At 34.2% G+C, this 13,709-nt stretch overlaps 1 protein-coding gene across 3 annotated transcripts in view; it reads right to left on the bottom strand.

Moving 5' to 3' along the window:
- Positions 1-13,709, bottom strand: part of LOC149166583 (uncharacterized) — a 75,396-nt gene that overhangs the window by 19,275 nt on the left and 42,412 nt on the right. For 2 of the 3 annotated variants that reach the window (XR_016260886.1, XM_089432685.1), the window contains exons 3-14: positions 11,737-11,862; positions 11,172-11,456; positions 10,686-10,776; positions 9,830-10,390; positions 9,588-9,687; positions 9,142-9,232; positions 8,964-9,057; positions 8,190-8,758; positions 7,889-7,972; positions 7,394-7,477; positions 7,224-7,299; positions 6,458-6,871 (exon numbers count right to left, since the gene is read on the bottom strand). The gene's annotated coding sequence lies outside the window, so the exon portion shown is untranslated. The remainder of the gene's footprint in view (positions 1-6,457; positions 6,872-7,223; positions 7,300-7,393; positions 7,478-7,888; positions 7,973-8,189; positions 8,759-8,963; positions 9,058-9,141; positions 9,233-9,587; positions 9,688-9,829; positions 10,391-10,685; positions 10,777-11,171; positions 11,457-11,736; positions 11,863-13,709) is intronic. The other variant, XR_016260885.1, reaches the window with a different exon arrangement.

Here is a 13,709-nt window from a genome sequence, read left to right as displayed (position 1 = left end):
TTAATTGCATCTTATATTCATTACTAAACAGTGAGAAATACACCAGAATAGTCATTCTTATTAATTGCCTCCTATGCAATGACAAAATTACACAATAGTCATTCATTAGGCCTTAGTTATGTAATCAACATTTCAACAATTGGCTGTTATATAGCAAATTAGCAATTAGCAGTAGCACCAACTTACCAAGCAATCCAGCACTCTGATGAGTCTGATCTTGATAGTAGACAGTATTGGCAGCTGAACATGACTGTCTTTTAAGTTTTACTGCCTATTTTCAATATTTACATCCATTGCAATGTTATTACTGGATGATCAATAGGAGGTTATTTAAATGCCTATTTTATTATGTTGAGCCTTGACATGTTTATGATGGCATTGTTTTGATGCCCTGCTTTCTGGATGGCCCATAGAGCATGCTGCAGATGTTACATTATACCAGAAACCTTTCATTTTCTAAATGTCACACAATCTGTAGAGTATTTTCTTTGATTATAAATTAGTTCTATAATTTTATTCTCTTCAACTTTCAAGGCTTCAACTTCAAGTCGAAAGTTTCATACTAGGCTGTGTACAAATGAGATCATACTAGGCTGTAGCCTTTGGAGAATATTAAAAAGTCCTAACCCCTTCGCTGCCTCAACACAAACAACTAGAGGTCACAGCCTTTTGACATGCATTAGAAATCATTATTTCATAATTTGTGACTCAATAGGCGTGATTCAGTAGATTTTTTTTACTTCTTACTTTTTAATCAAGATATCAAGTTTTATTTATATTTGAATTTCATTATTTTATCATTTGTTTAAATTCGAATTTTAATATGCCATTGCCAACAAAAATGCAGACATATTTGTTATGGCACCTCCAAAGTCAACGGCAGAAGGATGGAAATATGTGGAGAAATTGGACGGGCCTCATGGGAGGCATTTGAAATGCAAGTTATGTAATAATGAATTTTTTGGATCTTTAACTAGAGTCATGGACCACTTGCTGTCTGTCACTAATGGCAAAGGAGGTGGCGTTGAAGGTTGCAAGAATGTGTCTGCAGAGCTCAAGGAGACACTTCAGAAAGATTATGACAATATACAAAAGGCTAAGAAAGTGAATGAAAACAAAAGACAACGTGTTCAAACAGAAATTGCAATGAATTACAATTCATTCTCTGCATTTTCTTCAAGCACGGTTGGTGTTGGGGATTCATCTCAGTCAAAGATCAGTAAATCAAGTGGGACAGCCACATTAAATACTTTTTGGAAGCCCATGCAGAAACAAGCAGTTGATGATGCTGTAGGTGATATGTTTTTTGAATGTGCAATTCCATTTAATGTGGCAAGAAGCCCTTACTTCATCAACGCATGTAAGATGATGGCAGGTTTTGGTAATGGATATCTCCCTCCTAGTTCTGAGACCATAAGGACCACTATTTTGAAGAGGTCAAAAGAAAGAGTTACAAACAATTTGCAGAAGATCAAAGACTCTTGGAAGGAAACAGGGTGCACAATTTTATCAGATGGCTGGTCAGATATGAATCATAGACCTCTTATTAATGTGTTGGTTTCTTGCCCTAAAGGGGTACTTTTTTTTAAAGTAGTTGATGCATCAGGGAATAAGAAGACCTCTGAATTTATTTTCAAGATTTTAGAGGAAGCTATTCTTGAGGTTGGAGAAGAAAATGTGGTCCAGGTTATAACAGATAGTGCTTCAAATTGTGTTGGGGCAGGAAAAATGGTCATGGATAAATACAGAAGAATATATTGGACACCTTGTGCTGCCCATTGTCTTGACTTATTGTTACATGACTTGGCAAAGTTTCCATGGATTAATGAGACAGTTCGGAGGGGGAAACAAATTTCTCACTTCATATTTAACCATCAACTCACATTGAGCTTGTACAGGAATAATGCATCTAGAGAGTTGCTCAGGCCTTGTGACACCAGGTTTGCCACATATTATATTACTATCAAAAGGTTAGTTGAAGAAAAAGGGAGTATAAGAGGTGTTTTTTGCAACAATGAGTGGGAAAGGTCTCATCTTTCAAAGGAAGCTAAAGGAAAGGAGTTGGAACAGGTGATTTTAGGGACTGCTTTTTGGGACAATGCTGAGAAGGTCTTAAAAATATGTGAACCAATTGTTGATATGCTTCGCATGGTTGATAGTGATACCCCTTCCATGGGTTTTGTTTATGAGGGCATGGATCGTGCTAAAGAAGCCATTGCAAAATCTTTTAATAATGAGGAAAATGAGTACATTGCAATATGGGAGATGATTGATGAAAGATGGAAGATGTTGCATAGTCCTTTACATGCAGCAGCTTGTTATTTGGATCCTAGACTCTTTGGGATAGAAAGAACAAATGATGCAGAAGTCATGAATGGCCTTTATGATGCAGTTGAACGGTTGGTCCCTGATCAAGAAGAATGCAGGAGAATTAGAGAGCAGCTCCGAGCATACAGGTTGGAAGAGGGAATATTTGCAAGGTCTAGTGCAGTACAAGATAGGCCCAATATTCCTCCAGGGAGATGGTGGCAGTTTTATGGATCAGAGACTCCTGAATTGCAACGTTTTGCAGTTCGTATTTTGAGCCAGGGATCAAGTGCCTCTGCTTGTGAAAGGAACTGGAGTAGCTTTAACCATATCCAGTCCAAGAAAAGAAACAAATTATTGTCTACAAGGTTGGAAGACCTTGTTTATGTTCGCAGTAATTTGAAGTTGGCCTTGAGTAGTGTGGCCAAAGATGCATCTAGTTCCTACGAGCCATGGTTTGATGCTGATTTAGAGCCAGAAGAAGATGATATTAGCAGTGATGGTGATTCACTAGATGATCCAAATGTTGGAATTCCATCTATTGATGACTTTGATGATCCCCATTCTAGTGCCTTTACTATGCCATAGGCCCATATGCACATGATGATTGAGAGCTTTTTGATCATACTAGAGTCTAGTAGGCCATAAGTATAGACTATCTATGTTTTTTGAATTTCCTAGAACAATTTTATGGATTATAACTATTTGGCAATGGTCTTTATGACTTCCTTATTATATTAGCATTGATGATGATGAGCCAAATGATGGAATTCCATGTGTTGATGACTTTGATGATATTATGACTTTGATGATGTTTAAAATTTTGAAATTTGAAGATGTCCTACAATGATGTGTACGTTTAAATTTTGATCATGTTTTGATTATGTGATTTTTTAAAAGATTACTAGTATTTGACATTCATTTAAATTTTGAAGACTGAAAATTATGTCATTTCTTTTTGCAAACTACTATTGTGTATGTTTACATTTAACTAGATGTTAGAATGATTACATTATTGATGTATGTTTACTAATAAGAATTTGTGTTCATGTGTTTATGGATTGATTTTGAATTTTCTATTATTTTGTCATATATATATATATATATATATATATTGAAAAATATGTATAGTCGAACCTAATGCCGAACCTCATTCGAACCTGATCGGAAAATTCGAACTCGAATCGAACTTAATCGTTGTCGAACTCGAACTCGAACTCGAACCGTGTGACATAGGTTGTACTTAGGGCACAAACGACAACTTCTAACAGTCCTCCAATATTGTAGTTAAGTTGTCAACCAACTGTTGCTCAAACAAACTGTAGAACATCCCTACACAACCTAGCAAAGAATCAATCACTAAAGAACACAAAACATACCTCAACTAGCAGACTTCTTCTGCTCTTCTTAGGTCACGGTTCTAGGTGTTCCTTTGAGATTCCTCGGCCTCTAATTAGTGCACCTAAACACAGTGCACCAGTCCTCCATAACTCGGCCTCTAAACCTCCACAAAAACTTGTTTAACCCTCCCTTTACAAGTCTCCTTCATACATTGTCCTAAAGGAATGTTTCAGCCAACTATTAGGCCTTCCAGCCCTCCAATACTAAGACTACAAGGGCTCAGCTCTCTTTCCAATGCACATAGAAAATCTCGGGCTCATACAAAGAGAATTACACAAAAAAAACACATCACTGCCCTCGAGCTCATCCACGAACTGCCCTCAAACTCAACCTATACCAAATCACAGAAAGGCACAATAAAACTCGACTCCTTCTAACTTGATAAGGCTCCTAGAGGTTGTGACCGCTTCAAAAGTTCTTCTCCTATGATGCTTGCCTCAACTTGTGTTGGTCTTGATTCTGTTCACTACTCTGATACCATGTAGAAAAACCACGAAAATTTTGATCTGCTTGAATGAACAAATCTGAAACTATACTTGTAACCCAAGACACAAAATTTTCTCTACTTAATTTGGAGTGGAATAGGAACAGAAATAACGTAGCCACACAATATCAAAAACACAATTTTTGTAAGGAACCCAACTGGGAAAACACCCTGCTTGTTTGAGAATTTTATTGATAGAAGAATGAGCAATAGATCTCTTACAATATAATATTATCTCAACAGAAAACACAATGGTTCACCCTACTTGAACTAGGTTTGTAACACTTGCAAGTAGCCTGATCTTGCCTCCCTATATCTATGCGCATAGGCTGCTCTTATTATTTAGGGAATTCTCCCTAAATCCTTCTGCAAATCCCAAGGGAAATTCCTCCTCAAATATGCGCACAAGCTTCTCTTGCACACTCTTCCTCTCACAAGCTCACACACACAAACCTATGCTCTATATTTCTTTGTCTCGCTGACTTGTGCTCACAAAACAATGATCACAATTGTGCCTTTCGATCTCCTATAAGCAATTCAAATTAGCTAATTCTGGCAAGTTCTATTTTTGGAACTCAAACTAGTGATTGAAGAGTTAACTAACTCATGCAACTCGTCTTGCCTCAATTTAGAACTTGAGGCTCATTGGTTTGTCCTTTCCCAAAAATAACTCGCACTAGAATACAAGAAACTAAGCCTTGCACTCCTGCATATCATTCAAATTGCTTCATGAACTATCCTAACTTATAGGAACTCTCCCTGATTTTTAAGAACTCGTGCATGCTAAGGAGAACTGCTTCTTGGTCTCATTCACTGAGGCACAAGTCAAAGGAGGACCTTTCTCGCTATTATTTTCAACAATATGAGGCTTCGTCCCAAGACAAGTTAGTAAATTAAGGCCCAACTAAAGTTGATTGAAGAATGGTAGAAAAATGTATGTAGGATAAGGGCTACATGGAATTGTTGGAGTGAGGTCAAAGTTGGATGCAATCTTTTCTAGCCTTCTAGGAAGCCAAATTTTTTATGTTCTTTATATTGACTAACTGTGATAAGTTCTTATCAAAGATGCATTCCTCTATGATAGAATGATGGAAGAAGTCCATGATGCTTTTGGCTCCTTCATAAAAACATGAAGCCACCATATAGAAAGTTGTAGATATTATGAGGCTAAAAGGACAAATGCATCATGCTTTAATGATAATGTTGAGATTGAAATGCACGCGTAAGAATCCCACACTCTCCAATGGCACAAAGTGCTTAGTACCCCTCCCAATTGTAGATGAAAACGAGTATGGTCATAACTTCGATTGAAAAGATTTCTTTGTTTCATCCATATCTACAAACACTCTACTAAATTAGAAGCAAGTTTTCATGAAGCAACAATATAGAGAGTTGTAGATATTATGGGGGCTAAAAGGACAAATGTCTCATGTTTTAATGAAAATGTTGAGATTAAGAAATCTACAATCTCCACTGTCACAAAGTGCTTATTACCCCCTCCCAAATGTACTTGAAAACTAGTATGTCATAACTTAGATTGCACAAAGTGCTTAGTACCCCTCCCAAATTTAGATGAAAACTAGTATGCTTAGTACCCATCCCAAATGTAGATGAAAACAAGTATGTCATAACTTGGATTGCACAAAGTGCTTAGTACCCCTCCCAAATGCAAATGAAAACTAGTATGTCATAACTTGGATTGAAAAAATTGTTTTGTTTCATCAATATCTACAAACTCTACTCAATTAGAAGAAAGTTTTGCTTATGCTTGAAGATTCCAATTACCTTCCTTTACCCATATTGCCTATGTCCCATGTTTTAATGAAAATGTTGAGATTGAAATACACAAGTAAAAAACCTACACTCAAGTGGCACAAAGTGCTTAGTACTCCTCCCAAATGTAGATGAAAACTAGTATGCTTAGTACCCCTCCCAAGTGTAGATGAAAACTAGTATGTCATAACTTGGATTGCACAAAGTGCTTAGTACCCCTCGCAAATGTAGATAAAAACTAGTATGTCATAACCTGGATTGAAAATTTTGTTTTGTTTCATCCATATCCACAAATTCTACTCAATTAGAAGAAAATTTTTCTAATTTTGCTTATGCCTGAAGATTCTGATTACATTCCTTTACCCATATTTCCTACGATAAATTTACCCATATTGCCTATAATAAATTTGCATGAGCACACATGATATAACAAGCAACAAAAGAGTTCAATTAAAACAAATGGAACCATTAAATTACGTAGCTCATACATACCTCTTTCATCTTTGACTAGTGAATTCCCTCATACACCTCTTTCATCTTTTCCCATTACATTTGTTGAATTTTCATTAGCCTTAAATCCACAATTTTCATTAGCCTTATTTTCCACACTCATAAAACCCAAAACAAAAACCATGAACAAAGGTATATAGAGAAAATAAATTAATTAATTAATTAAACAAAAAAAAGGAACATGAAAAACAAAATACCAAACCACAATTTAGCATGGCCATGCTCACAAGTGTAAAAAAATAACAGTAGTTGTACAAAAACAAAGGAATAGCAAAATATAGCAACAACAATAGCAAAAACAAAATGAAAATAACAAAAGCAAAACATACAAAGAGAAATAGTAGACAAACTCCTCTTTACAATCCCAAAAAGCCTCTACGGCGAATCAAGGACATCCTGCACATTAAGAAATAGAAGAGTATTAAATAGAGACCATAAAATCTTATGACAATTATTAAATATATACCAAATATCTTTGGAGAAATATAAAACAAAAAGCAACATTAAGAAATAGAAGAGTATTAAATAGAGACCATAAAATCTTATGACAATTATTAAATATATACCAAATATCTTTGGAGAAATATAAAACAAAAAGCAACATGAGGATTTCATAACATAGCATGGATTTTGCACCAAAAGAGAACTCACCTTTACTACTAGCTCTTCACTATAATATAGTATTGCTACATAGATATTTCAATAGCTTCATCAATCAAATTCATAACATAATCAAAAAATAACTCACCATCAAAAAATAAATCCAAAAAGAACTCACCATCCACCTTTGCCTCTACACTCTCCTTCATTGCCACCATCTTCTTCTTTATATGCATTGCATTGCATTCGTAAATAAATAAATCACAAATGATATGTGATGCCTCTATATTAAATAAACACACATGGAATCATACATACCTCTACATCTTGAGTAATGTTCTTCATTGAAAGCACAAATAGAATCTACAACAACCTTCAAACTCGTCTTTATTTTCCCATTGCCTAAAACCAACAAAAACCAAACTAGATGATATCAAATAGAGAGCAAAAACTATTTTGAGATATTAAATAGAAACCAAAACAAAGTATGAGAAATCTTAAACAAACAACAAAACCCTTATGAATAACCATATGCAAAAGTACATCAGATGTAGAGGCCAAAAATCGTAAACCCTAAATTGATAAGTAGGGAGGAGAATCATAAACATACATCGGTCTTGCACCATAACTTAACTCCTCTACCTCTACTTCCGCCTCATCTATAGTGCATCCCATGTCTCACAAAAAGATATTCAATAGTTTCATTAGCGTTCAATCTCACTTCAGATGCATTTCATCATATACATAAATAAATAAATACAAATGATATGTGATGCCTTTAAATTAATCAAACACATGTGGAACCATACATACCTCCTCATCTTGAGTTGTGTTCTTTATTGAAAGCACAAGTAGAATCTACAATAGCCTTGAGACTTGTCTTTATTTTTCCATCGCCTAAAACCAACAAAAATCAAACTAAAAAATATTGAATAGAGAGTAAAAAATCTTATGAGAGATATTCCATGGAAACTAAAATAGAGTATAAGAAATCTTAAACAAGCAACAACACTCTTATGAATAATCATAAGCAAAAGTAAGTACATCTTATGTAAGGCCAAAAATCATAAACCTTAAATTAATAAGTGAGGAGAACCATCTACGCAAAACATACATGGGTCTTGGTCCATAACTCCTTTGCCTCTACTTTTCTCTCATCTATAGCATATCCCACATATCTTTCACAAAAAGATATTCAATAGTTTCATTAGCATCCAGCGTTACTTTACATGCATTGCCTCTAAATATAAATAAACACACGTGATATAATTTTGAAGCAGCAACTAAGTTAATTTAAAACATCATGGAATTATAAAATTATGTAGACAAAAGCAAGCAACACATACCTCTCCCTTACCCTTTTCCTCTACATGTGTGGAATTTGCATCAACTCTAATCCCACAATATGAGCTACTAGATCATATTAACAACATCTATATGTATGAGGAAACAAAATGCCAAACCAAAAATTAGCATGGCCATGCTCATCAAATGCAAAAAAACATCAAACATAACAATTGCAAAAAATAATAATTATAAATTATTATATAAATAAATAATAATAAAATAACAAAACAAAAAAAATCAATTGATAAAAACAAAAAAACACGTATAACAAAAAGAAGCAATAGACACAAACACAACTCCCCAACTCTAAAAAGCTCCAAGCCAACCAAGGACACCCTGCACAACCAAAATTAGATAAGTATTAATAAGAGACCAAAAAATTCCATAAGAGATATCAACCACACAAAACATTTTGTGAGAAATATCAATCAAAACTTGAAATATCAAATACACAAAATATCTTGTGAGAAATGTGAAGCAGTCTGGGAACCATTATATTGAAACGAGAAAATATCCATGTTGGAACTAAAAGAGAACTCACCTTGTACATTTGCACTCTTCAACACTTTTCCAAGTCTCTTTCACACAAAAACATTCAGTAGTTTCATCAGCGCTCCTCCGCCTTCCTTTATTACCTAGATTTGCATTACACTCACCATATAAATAAATCTCAAATAATATAGAATGCATTTAATTTAATCAGACACCTGAAACCATACCCACGTCTTCCTCCTACTTAGTCTTCCCCTTCACCAAATGCACCTATGCAATCTGCACCATTTCTAGGGCCTGCCGCTATATCTCCACTTCCTAAATCCAACAAAAACCAAACCATAAAATATTAAATGAAAACCAAAAAGTTTCAAGACAAACAACAAAAATCTTATAAAAAAAATTAAATAAACATTGAAAAATATTATAATAAATATTAATCATAAGCCAAGACAAAAAAAATTATCCATAATACTATGCAAAAGTACATTTTATTCAATGACCAAAAATCATAAACCATGAATAAGGAATGAGCGAGAAGAACCATTATATTGAAAATGAAAAGATAAGCATATCAGAGCCAAAAGATAATTCACCCTCTACGTTAGCACTCTCCTACACTACTCTCTCTCTTACACAAAATATTTCAGAAGTTTCAACATTGTTGCTCCACCTTTATTCGACCACCTTTATTTTCTTGCATTTGCGCTACATCCAATAAATAATAGAATTCAGCATTGTTGCTCTAGCTTTGCTCGGCCACCTTTCTTTCCCTGCATGTGCACTATATCCAATAAATAAGAGAATTCCAAATAATAGAAGATGCATATAATTTAAACAAAAGTACATCATATGCTAAGAAAAATTTAAAACCCCAAATTGGTAAAAAGGATGGAGGACCAAAAGGTAACTTACCGTCTACCTTTGCTTCTACTTTTGCTATAATTCTCCATGTCTCTCTCAAACAAAGATATTCATTATTATCATTAGTGCTTATTCAACTTTCTTACTCAGCATTGCATTTAAATTTCAACAAACACATGATATAAAGATGACACAACAAATCAGTTAAATTAAAGTAAATTCCCCTTATACATAGCTTTTTTGCCTTTGCTCCTAAACAAGTAAATTCCACAAATACATACCTCTTCACCTTTGCCCACTACAATTGTGGACTCCACATCAACCCTAAACCCACATTATGGGTTGTTAAGGTATTTCTTGATTTCTTCACCCATTGAATAAAAAAAAGTAAATCAAAATACACAAGAAAAACAAAATACTAAACCACAAATTAGCATGGCCATGCTCATAAATTCAAGGATATAAGAGCCACAACAATTAAAAAAAACCAACAATAGCAAAAAATATGACCAACAATTAAAACAAAATTAACAAGAAAAAAAACATTAAAAAAAAACAAACAAGAGTATGCCCTACAACCCCAAAAAGTGTCCGTGGCCAACCAAGGAAACCCTGCACATCAAAAAATAGAGCAGTATTAAATAGAGTCAAGAAAATATTATGAAAAAAATACTAAATACACATAAAATATTGTGAGAAATATGAAATAGAAAAAAATACCTTATCAAAAATCTTAAATAGAGACCAAATATCTTATGAATAATCTTATGCACCAAAAGGTATATCTTATTCAAACACCAAAAATCATAAACCCTAAATAAGTAAAGAGGGAAAAGAACTATAGTGTTTGTAGTGGGAAGATTTTGTAGCAGATTATGAATGGATTTTGCACCAAAAGAAAACTTACCTCCATGTTTGTATCTGCACTCCACTATAATGTCTCTCTTAATGAAGACATTTCAGTAGAGTTTCATTAGTGATCCTCCACATTCTTTTACCTATATTGTATTGCACTCATAATTAATCAAATGACCAATAACGTAAAATGCTTCTAATTTAAGCAAACACATGTATGTGACCATAGATACACCACAACATTCACCTTTACCCAATACATCTATGAAATCCTTGACCATTAGGACCTACATTAATCTACCACCCACTAAACTAAACAAAAATCAAACCATAAAATATTAAATAAAGATCAAAATATCTTACAAGAAATCTATAAAGACACAAAAATAGAGCAAAAATATTATGCAAAATTAATTACATTTTATTCAAATTCAAAAATCACAAACCCTAAACAGCCAAGGGAGGAGAACTTTTTATTTGAAATGAGAACAATTTCATAGCATAGCATACATGGGCTTTCCACCAAATAACAACTCACCATCTAGCTCCACCTCTGTTGCAATGGCCCACATCTCTCTCACAAAGACATTTCGTGAGTTTCATCAATAATATTCCATCTTCCTATACCTACACTACATCACATCTAAACTTAAACAGATTAGTCATGCTCACAATGTTTAGATTAAATAAAAAAACAATAACAACAATAGTGAAAGATACAAATAACAAGAGAAAAAACAAAAAGGAACAAATAGAAAGAAACGTTATTGACAAACTCTATTTTGCAACCCCAAAAAGCATCCACGTGCGAACAAAGAACACCCTGCATAGCACAAATTGAAGTAAAAGAGACCAAAAAATCCCATGAGAAATATTAAATACACACAGAGTATCTTAAAATAATAATGAAAAAAAGACTAGATTATCCTACGAGAAATTTTAAATAGACCAAAAATCCCATAAGTACTATTATGCATAAGTAAATAATCTTATAGAAACATCAAAAACCCTAACTACATAAAAAGGGAAGGGAGCCATTGTATTTGAAATAAGGAGGTTGTCACAATTGATCATAACATGGAATTGGCACAAAAAGAACTCACCTCTTCCTCTACCTCTACACTTTACTAGGATCTCTCTCACACCAACATTTTAGTAGATTCATCACTAATCCTCCACATTTCCCTGCAGGCTCTAGGACCCAACCTTGATTCCTCCAACCATTGAATCTAACGAAAAAACAAAATAAAAAAATCCTCATGAGAAATCTTTAGAACATGCTAAAATTCTTAAGAGAAATATTAAATAGACTATAATATAGTATAAGAAATGTTTAATGGCAAACAAAATTCTTATGCAAAAGTAAGGAGGGAGTAGCACCATTGTATTTGAAATGGGGAGGATTACATGCGTTGTGCAACAAAAGAGAACTCACCCTTTGGCCCTTTTACACAAAGATATCAAGAGTGCTCCACTTTCCATTACATACATTGCCTCTAAATTTTAAAAAAACACTACTTTCCATTGCCTAAATTGCTTCTAAATTTTAAAAAAAAAAACACATTATGTAATTATGTAGCATAGAATGAGATAAATTAACCATACATGCCTTATCTTTAACCTTCACTTACGAAATTTGCATCGACTAAGTTGTTTGAGTCTGCACTAATTTCCTCACCCACTAAACAAAAACAAAACCAGAAAATCTTATGAGAAATCTTTGAAATACACCAAAAATCTTATGAAAAATATTAACATAGAGTGCATTATATTATTAAAAAGGGGTACTATTTAGAGGAGGGGAAAGATGTCTTCTCAAGTCCATCTTCAACACTCGGGATGAACCTTTAGAAAGTTAGAAAGGATATATGGCCTATATCAAGGAGGTAAGAGGATGTGAAGGAGAGATTTAAGACAAATCCAAAACCTTAAAGAAAATATCTTTGAGTATCTTGCAGATGTGTTCATTAATTGCCAATGAAGGGGAGAAAATATATCAAAAGATATCAAATGAGGGAACACAAATACTTTAAGTCTACAGAAGTATGAGGACAACATATTAGGGCAAACATCAATTCTACTAGGTTTAAGTAATGAATCTCATTACTAACATTATTACAAGGGGAAAGAGTGTTGAATTTTCCTTAGGCCCTAGATATGGTCTAAGGCTAATCATGCACACAAACACACTAGAAACCCACAACTTTCTACCACTTTGCATAGCGAAAATCCTCAACAATGAAATCAATTTAGTACATATAGATTTGAGCCCAAAGCACGATTATTTTATTAATCCATCAATAAAAGAATCATAAGGTTCCAATACCAGGGATCATGGCCCTCGATCACAAGTACCACTAGTATACATAGTATACAAAAACATAGGGCTTGTGATCGGTTGCTTCAAATCTTCATTCTGCCCACAAAACATACAAGAATGAACAATCTAACTTGCTAGAGAATCCCTTCTCCTTCAGCGCTTTCAATCCACATTACCCTCTGTCACTAACAGTTTCTCATAGTGGCTTGATCCATTAAATGCACTACATATCATCCCATAATATCTCTACTACTTAGTGGACCTACCCTTCAGATCATTGTATGGTATCCCTCCAACAATCAGCTTATTCACCATAGATCTTGTCCATCAACTCATTGCATACTAGCCCTCGAAATGCACTCTATTCACAACTTTGTTTGTGAACAGACTTTAGGACAAGCTTAGCATCCTTCTAAACTTCTAGTGGTAGCATTCTTAGACCTGGGCTAAACCCTTTTGTCCATAGATCTCTTGCTACCAATTAATGTCTTCCACAGCTGCCATTGATCATACTTTTAAAAGACCTCATAAGCTAGCAACCTCGCATGTCTTTTTTGGCAGGCTCCTCAACAAGACTCTAGAACATAACAGATCTTAACAAACTCTGTCCTTGCCATTGTTCTCATTGTAGTCCACCTTTACCACTCTTGGATTGCGCCCACTTTGTTCGGCCTTCAGGTCTGGGCCTCGATCTTTATAGATCTACCATTGTTTAGGCTACCAGTAGACTTTTCTTGGATTGTTCAAGCCTCTGCT

Source organism: Pinus tabuliformis, chromosome 5_1 (assembly GCF_031772625.1).
Source record: "Pinus tabuliformis cultivar Carrire ecotype Pingquan chromosome 5_1, CPIR1, whole genome shotgun sequence".
In the NCBI taxonomy this organism is placed as follows: domain Eukaryota; kingdom Viridiplantae; phylum Streptophyta; class Pinopsida; order Pinales; family Pinaceae; genus Pinus; species Pinus tabuliformis.
This window is presented reverse-complemented; position numbering and strand designations above follow the sequence as displayed.